Genomic DNA, 6088 nt, shown 5'->3' with positions numbered 1-6088 from the left:
GCGGCTTCAAGTGATTCAGTGGAACTTCCATTTGGTTTTGGGATTCCTGAAAGGTTTGTCATATACAATGCTCTAAAAATGCAATACAACAGATGAAGTCAGGCATAGAAAAATACACAGTTCAGACTCCGAAATCATTATTAGCTAGTCTAAATGGGAAGTTGTCTGCTGCATGATCTGAGTTTTAAAGGTCTCAAGTGTAAATATATTTTCCCTCTTGCTGAACAAAAAGTTGTTGTACCATACAACCACCAGCTAGACCAAAACAGTTTCCATGTGTGTTACATCCCCTTATGTTTGTGCTATAGTAAACAATCTTACCTCTCAGTTGCATGCAGGCTTGTTTTAATATGTAAGCGTATGTGTATGCATATGTAAAAACATATAGCCTTAATTCTAAATACTTTAGTGTGACAGCTGTTCATATAGACAGAAACTTCTGGCAGTGCAGCCTGGACTGCTTGGACAGCTCTGTAAATCACATCCACCGGAAACACCTACAGCTGTGGGAAGGGATGAAGGAAGCCCTCAAACTATGATCTTTCAACTATGCGAATGTCTCACAGCCACAGCTTGGAGGATACAAAAGCACTTCTAGAAGGAACAACAAAGAGGCTTTTAAATGTGGAGTCACTGCTGTAGCTGAATTGGTTGTAGTCCCAATGGAAAGCCAACCTTTGACAACCTAGGAAGGGGGAAAGTAAAAACGAAGCAGGTGCGTACTGTGTGTGTGTGATGCCTGGATAGTTGGACTGACAACTAGTATAGGCCACAGATCGCTGTTATTTATGCCTTCTTACCACAACAGACTGTTCCAGTCTTCCTGACCACAGCTCCTGTGAGGTTACCTGCTTCCAAGCCTGTGTCCACCATGGCCTTTGTACCAAAGGAGTCCTGGAGCACTGAAGCACGTTGTCTTTTGGGTTGTTCCCCTACTGAAGTAGTGTGAAATAGCCAGAGTTGAAACTGTAAACTTGTAAGCTATCCCTAAGTTTTTTTGGTGGGGGGTTTTTTTTTTTGGTGATTGGTGGTGTGGCTTTAGTGTGTGTTGGGTTGTTGCTGTTGGTTAGCTGTTTTTTGTGTGTGTTTTTTTTCCAGTAGTTGTATTCAAGTTGATTTCTGGTGAAGTGCAAGGTTCAAATATATGACTGAAAAACAACAGAGGAAAAAAAAAACCTTTTAACTACATGTGTTGAAATGAGGGCAAGTCTGAACATATCAGGCTTAATTGCGACGAGGTCAGATGCATTCCACGTAGGCAACTGTCAGCTGACGAATAAGTGTGAAGCACAGCGCGGGGTGTGTGCCCACTTCTGTGGTGAGGAGTGGTGCTGGCACGGACCCGTGTCATGTAAGAGCAGCAAAACGTGTCTCCATTCACCCTCTGCGTGGGCCTAGTCTAATGCCGCAGGAAAACGTTGAGAGCCGCCTTCTGCCATTATGCTAGTGATTTAGAGAATCATACTGGTGCCAGACTAAATGATGATGGGGAGTTGCTCATTCTGTCGTACCTGCATGGACGGCAGCAGTACATAAGGCCCATGAGCTGTGCTTCCACACTTGGCATGAAAGCTTACAGCAGAACATACTACTTCTGCCTATGGCTCAGTGATGCTTAGCACTATAAATCCAAAACAATGATTACTTTCAGCTGACCGCACTCTTCTGTGTTAGGAATCCCATGACTTAAAGCTACTGAGCTCACACAGAAGCCACTAAACCACACTTCACATTTTGTTCCTCATCAGTTATGTCTGTATCAGATAATCCCTTTTTCAGGTAAATTATTGGCCAGCTCATGCCCAGTCCCCTGAGACGTCCTCTCTCCTGACATGCACTGTATTTCAGAAAATCATTTAGACGTGTAGGGTTTTTCAGTGTTGATCTGTTCCAGCAATTAACAGAAAACATTGTTTATTTCAAGTTTAGGCAGCCAAGACTGCTGCTTTATCTTAGTGCTTTCTAACTTTCAGAATCTATTCTAATCCTGACCCTTTCCCAGCTAACAAGCATACCACATGTCTGGTTACTCAGGTTCCCATGCAAAATAGGAAATTTGAAATTCCAGATGATTAACAAACATTTCTTCTTGTTTATTTTGAGATTACTGTTTTAAAATACCTTAAAAATTTAGGGACCTGTTTTTTCAAACGTTTACTTTACCATTTAGATATGTAAAAGGATATTTTCATGAAGAATGTGCTATTCGTGTTTATAAATTATGATTTATTGACACAGATTTGCTAGCAGCAGAAGTTCTACAAGTAAGCGTTTAAAGACAGTGGACAAAAAGGTGGGTAATTTAACGGCAGAATTTCATGGCTGCTGGGCTCCATCCCTCCAGCCTCATGTGAGCTACCCCCACTCACTGCATCACGTCACATCTAAAATTAGCTAAGATGCTGCTCCCATGAAGCGCACGGCTCAGTGGCTCGGAGCTGCAATAGCTGTAGCCAGCATAGCGCTGGAGGTCCCCAGATAGAAAGATGTTTTCAGATGGATCACTGAAGAAAACCTAATGATGATCAGAAGCGTAACAAAGGTGAAGCATCATTCAGATCCAGGAGCTCTGGTTCAGCCAAAGGTCAGAAAACTGGAGTTATCCCTGTTTCTTTTGGCATGTCTTTAGCTCTCTGTTTTCTCAACAGTAGGAGGTACATGGGGACCACTGTCGATAGCTTCTCTACAAATAACTAGTCGGGCCAAATTCTTCCCTGATGTAATTGCACTGCTTTAATTGTAATCATACCAGTGATGAATGGTATGATTACAATTAAATGGCTCCTCTTTACTTAGGAACAACAAAAGAGCTCATGAGATTAAACATCCTTTCAGGGTTTTCCTTCTGATGCTGTAAAGGTATAGTATGTAGAAAATGCTGCAGGCTTAAGAAATTACAGCATATTCTTCACCTTGCTCTGAAGCTGTGCTTCTCCTCCCCAGACTCAGCCCATAACATCCATGCAATTTATTTTAAAGCCTATTTCCAGTATGTTGCTACTATTTAAACATCTGGTGCATTTAAATTCAAATTTCAAAAACGTGAATCTGGAGGGAGAAGAGTTAAAATGTAAAACTAGATAAATGCAAACTAGGGGAAAAGAAACTTTGACAGAAACTTCAAGCAGCTAAGAAGCACTACAGCTGTCAAATTTTGGATTCGAGTTGAATCACAGAAGCAGTTTTTCACTACTTTGTCTGAAAGCAATTTAGCTTTTCTGTGTTAGCAGATTATGCTGTTTTCAACAGTTGTTGGAGAGATGACTGATGAAAAGCATTTGCATTGTGGGTAGAGACAAAGCTCTTGCACTCAAACTGTGTTCTAGCCCCAGCCTCTCCCGAAGCTGGCAGGGGATGTGGTCTGTCAAGCTCTGCACAGCACCATCCCCTCAGCCCCAGCTTCAGGGCTGCTCTTGGGACCCCGGACCTTTGGGTATGGGATGGCTTTCAGTTTTTTCAGGGTTTATCCTCAAATTAACAAGGGATCAGAGAGAGAAAAAAACAAAACCAAACAAACCAACAAAACAAAAACAAACCAACCAACTGAGCAGGAATCAGCAGAAGGTGGGAGCTGTATGCTGGCAGATGCTATGTTGGTGCTGAGCCAAGACTTCACAACTGGGCATCCTGAGCCTGGATTGCACTCAGGAATCAGCTCAAGGGTCCATGACCGGGGATAACTGCCATGTAAGCACTGCCGGTGCAATCTGTCCCTGTGTCCAGCTGATTCTGGAGGCTGGTCTGTGATGGTTTCAACTCAGGTGCAAACCAGCACTGCATTTGGTTCTTAAATACTGCGAGGTAGCACTTAGTAGCAGCAGTAACGCTGCTGGAGTTTGTAAATTCTGAATGACAGAATAGAACAATCAACAGCGAAGGCAAATGCACCAGGTTTGCAGCAATGGCACTTCCTTTACAAACTGTCCCACAGTCCTCTGGTGTCAACGAAAACCAAAGAGGCAACCTGAAATCAAAGGATGTCAAAAACCTGCAGTCAAACAGATGGCTGAATCTTGTTTCTGTTACCTATCATTTTGGTGGAAACAATACCTTCAGTAAAATAAATACCCCAAAATTACTTCAGGCTTCAACTGCCTAGATGGTCTTAAAAAAAATAATGCAGGAACTCACAAAAAAAATTACACAGTTTTCTGCAGGCAGCAAAATCTTTCCAGTGGAGCAAAGGCACCTAGAGCCCCAATTGCGTGTGTTTAATATCAGACATTAATTTTGGGCCTTCTTCCACTGGAAGTTCACATACCAGACCTGTACTAAGCCCCCATCCCCAACCCATCAGCTATAATTATCCATGAACCCTGTTTTCTATTGCGGTATTGATGACTTTGCCTGTAATTATTCTTTGCAGGGGAAGCTTAGCTCAGTCCTCTAAGTCCTGCAGCAACTCTGAACAAAAATAGCCCAAAAGTCCACAACAGGAAACATTAACAATGGCAGGATTACTGGCCACCATGTCACCGTAAAATAAATGAGCAACTGAGAAGGAGTTCAGGGAAAAGCAGCACCATGATTAGGTAATGGGAGGGACTGACTTATGAGAAAAGATTAAATGAGCTAAGTGATGACGAAAGGGTGAGTGGAACAACTGTCTGCAAACATCTGAAAGAAGAAACCATCCAGGACAGGGAGGGATTCTGTAAGCTGCTGCCAGGAGTAAAGAGTAATGGAAAGAAACCAATAAAAAGAAAATGAACACAGTGGTTGCCATAACCATTCCTTTAGCTCAAAAAAGAAACCCGGCGCTTTTGTCCATATGGAAACCTTGCTCATTCATCCCGTTTTATTCCTCAGCCATACCCCCAAAGCATGGGGCTAATGCTTACAATTACGTAATGGTGCAGTATTGCTGACATCTTTTAGGCTGGCGGCTCTGAAGGACGGGGAAGGAGCTATGCCAAAAACCTCTTCCAGCTCCTGCCAGATTAAGACCCTTGTTTCTTGAGGTGTCTCAGAAAGCCTCAAGGCTTTAGCTGAGGAAAGCAGCTCTGCACGGCAAAGCACTTAAGCAAACACTTCAGTCAAACGATGAGCTGGACTCCCACAGCTATAAATCACATCAGCAACTCCCAAACGAAAGACCTGTGTCTGCCCTCGGCAGTTCCTGAAGCAGATGGGTCAGGGAGTACGTGAAGTCAGAATTACCCACAGCTATCCACAGCAGACCTTTGGTCCACATCCCAACACAGTTAATTTTTTTTGCGGCAAAACAGCTGTGGTGCCTCATGTTGTATTTGTTTCCATTAACTCCCCCCTAGTGAGCTTATATATTTGTATTTCTTTATGTTTACATATTTGTAAGGCCCCTAAGGGGGTATACAAGCTACCCTAAGGTTAGGGGCAAGTCATTAGAGGGCAAGTACCTCCCTCTGATGCAGAATTTATCCTGTCTCTTCGTTCTGCCAGAGATGTAAATCTTTCTTGGAAATGCTGAACAAAAGTCCCTTCAAATATGTGGTTTCTTCAGCAGCAGTTTTCAGTCTGCGCTTTTTGAAGCGCTGGGCCAGAAGTTTGTGTTTCCAATTGTCACTCTTTGGGACACTTTTCTATTGTTAATGGAATCCCAGGCGCTTTATAGCCTGGTCTCTTTGTAGTCTTTCCACAGCTCTGTGCGTTGAGGTCAAGGTCTTTCCGTAACAATTTCTGCTGCCATCCTCCAGACACAGACCGAAGCCGCCCGCGGCGTGGGGACGGCCCCCCGTGGTCCCCTCCACCCGGCATCGCTGCCCGCGGCACGGACTGCACGTTGTGGAGACACAAGCCCCAAACCAGCCTGTTTATGCGGCGTTTGTTCTGCCAGCCCCCGACTCGCAGCTCCGTCCGCCGCGGCCGACGGCCGCTCCAGCCGCGGATGCCGCGGGCCCTCCCGGAGGCCTCGGCTGCCGGTTACCGTTAGCGGCCCCCTGCTGCCCGGCCTCCGGGCAAGCGGGAGCGGGCGGAGCGCGGCTGTCCCGCCTGTCGCGGCTGGGCCAGCGGGGGCGGCCCGGCCCGGCCCGACCGGCGCCCCCCGGCCGCCGCCGCGTGCGTCAGACCGGAGACGTGGCCCCGCGGCGGCGGGGGGCGGGGCGGCGGC

The 6088-nt window shown here is 45.5% G+C and overlaps 1 long non-coding RNA gene across 1 annotated transcript; it reads right to left on the bottom strand.

Annotated features, from left to right (window-relative positions):
• Positions 1–2075: 2075 nt before the first annotated feature.
• Positions 2076–6074, bottom strand: LOC135580044 (uncharacterized). The gene is made up of 2 exons (XR_010474106.1): positions 4842–6074; positions 2076–3964 (listed from the first exon to the last, which is right to left on the bottom strand). It is a non-coding gene; the product is annotated as an uncharacterized LOC135580044 (long non-coding RNA).
• Between the last annotated feature and the right edge of the window lie 14 nt (positions 6075–6088).

This window comes from Columba livia, chromosome 8 (genome assembly GCF_036013475.1).
Source record: "Columba livia isolate bColLiv1 breed racing homer chromosome 8, bColLiv1.pat.W.v2, whole genome shotgun sequence".
Classification (NCBI taxonomy): Eukaryota; Metazoa; Chordata; class Aves; order Columbiformes; family Columbidae; genus Columba; species Columba livia.
The sequence above is the reverse complement of the archived record's forward strand: the minus strand, read 5'-3'. Positions and strand labels throughout refer to the sequence as shown.